Genomic DNA, 2,617 nt, shown 5'->3' with positions numbered 1-2,617 from the left:
AGATAGTAACTTTGACGCTGACGCCATTCGGAGACGTATGTCACATTTTGATGTTTTTACACGAGCAGGAGGACACTCCTATACACATATTGACAGAGCCGAGCTTCGTATTATTCATAGATTTTTGGCTAACTCGATTACGCAGAGAGGTCATAATTAAGAAAAAATTACCTTACATGATTTATTCTACCTAAAGTGTATTCGGGATCCTAGAAGCTTTGTCAATATCCCTTACTGTGTTGCTTTTTATTTATCTAAAATGGTAGAGGGAATGCAGTACGGGAGTATAATAGGAGGAGGTATTTTTGTTACTCTCATTGGAGAGTATTTAGGTATTGATAGGAACCAAGGGGGTCCATTACAGCTTTGTAGAGAACAGGTTGAGCCCTTAGGATTGAAAGTTTATGTGGGTGCTAAGGTATTGAAAAGTAGACGTAACCAGGCAGTACCCTATGAGGGATCTCATCCTCAGGTAGAGAGAGGCTCAGACGAGGAAATGGAGGAGGCGAAAGACATTAGGGATGTCTTTCGAGATGCTATTCTTGACGTCCAAGTAAGTATAGATGAGGAAGCAATGACGAACGCGGCCAGACATAGTATGTATGAGTAGTGGAACTCCGAGCGAGTATACGAGGATTATAGGCGACGCCAACACGATAGCTGGTTAGTTCATCAGCACCAAATCATGAGCCAGCTATCATATCAGGTACCAAATAACTATGTACCTACTCGACCTGCTCATTTTCCGCCACATAGCCCCGATATCCGACCACCCTTTAACCGGTATGACTATAACCAAGCCTATCAAAACACCTATAACCAACAATGGAACCCACCTGATGAGATGAACTGGAACCCATATCCAGACTGATTTAGTTCCATTTGGTTATTTTTATGATTTTTATGTTTTTATCTTTTGACTTTTTCATGTTTAAACTTATGTTATTGGATATATTTGTAATTTTTATCATTTTTATTATTATTGTGTACTAATATTTCATATTTAGAATTTGAAAGTGGGATATTAAGTCCCATTTCAAATTGCCATGCATGATTATATTTGTAAGTATGTATATTGTCGATTGTACAAAACAGGGTAAAACAGCTCATTTTCAAAGACTGGCATTAAGTTAAGCAAAAGCTACTAATTTTGACGACAAGATGACAAATAAATGTGATGTAACAACAGACGAAATGAACAAATGATATGCACCATTTATGATTCAGAAACCAAACGCCAATATGTTTGGAAACTTTGGTAAAATTTAATCATTTTTACGCTAATCACCCTCAATAATTTAAATTGTTACTGATTTCTTGCAAATGAGGGCATTGCAAGATCTTAAGTGTGGGAAGGGGTTAAATTCTTTCGGATTTTTAAAATTTTTATCTTAAACACTTGGTTACCATTAAAAATACTAGTAACGTAGTAGTTGTATTAGAATCTAGTGCTCTCTGATGATAAAGAACAGCCCTAGTCTTATATACTGACTACCCAATTCTAGTAAAATTTTTCAAAATTTTCAATTAAATGAACTCAAAATCATGTTTATACATATTTATGAACGATAAAACTAGGTGTTAACACCGAAATTATTGTTAGCTCAGAAAGGACATAAATTGAGAAACAAACCAAAATGTTAAAATTCATTTAAAATGGAATAGAGGACAATAAAAAAAGAAAATAAAAGCCAAGTGTGGGAAAAATTACCAAGTTATCTTAAACATATGTCACATATTTCTGTAACAAATAACTGAAAATACTTTTGCTTTGAACTAAACTAAACTATTTTACCCGATGAAAGAAAAGAAGAGATGGATCTACACGATGAATCAATTCTGTGATGACCCGGGAATTTCCGACCAAATTTAAACTTGAATCTTATATGGTTTCGACACGATAAGTAAAGTTTGTAATGTTGAAGTCTCAAAACCTTTGAACTGTGTTCATATATTCATTTACCATTCGACTGTTCCTAACGATTCACGAACATTTGGTTGTAAATAAATATATACATAGATATATAAATATATGTATATATTTAATTTAATCACAAATTAAAGTATAGCTGTTATATTAATGCTACTATTATTACTTTCATTATTATTATTAAATATATAACAATAACAACAATACCCAATCCCGCGCCTGCGGGGTATGGAGGAGGTAAGATGTAGACAATCCTTCCTCTACCCTAAACTAGAAGAGAAGTCGTTTCCTTTACCACGAGTCGAGAAAAGGAATTCTCCACCCATAGGAAAGGGAAATTCATCCCCCTCTCTACTCCAGGTAGAGAGATTAATATTAATACTAATATTAATATCATTATTATGAGTATTATTATTATTATCACTATTATTATTATAAAAAAATAATAATAATAATTGATATCATTATTATTATTAATATAATTATTATTTTTAGTAGTATTGTTATTAATTAATAATATTAATTAAATATAAAATAAAAAGACAGATATTTACACAATTCTGATTCATATCATTCTCAACTTTTATCATAATATGTTCCTTTTTTTTTCTTGAGTGAAATGATCCACATATACTTGCATACAAATCTATCACCATCCTTTTTATTTACAAACCCTACCACTTTAGA

The sequence above is a fragment of the Rutidosis leptorrhynchoides genome, chromosome 7, assembly GCF_046630445.1.
Source record: "Rutidosis leptorrhynchoides isolate AG116_Rl617_1_P2 chromosome 7, CSIRO_AGI_Rlap_v1, whole genome shotgun sequence".
Taxonomy (NCBI): Eukaryota; Viridiplantae; Streptophyta; class Magnoliopsida; order Asterales; family Asteraceae; genus Rutidosis; species Rutidosis leptorrhynchoides.
Note: the sequence above shows the minus strand (reverse complement) of the source record.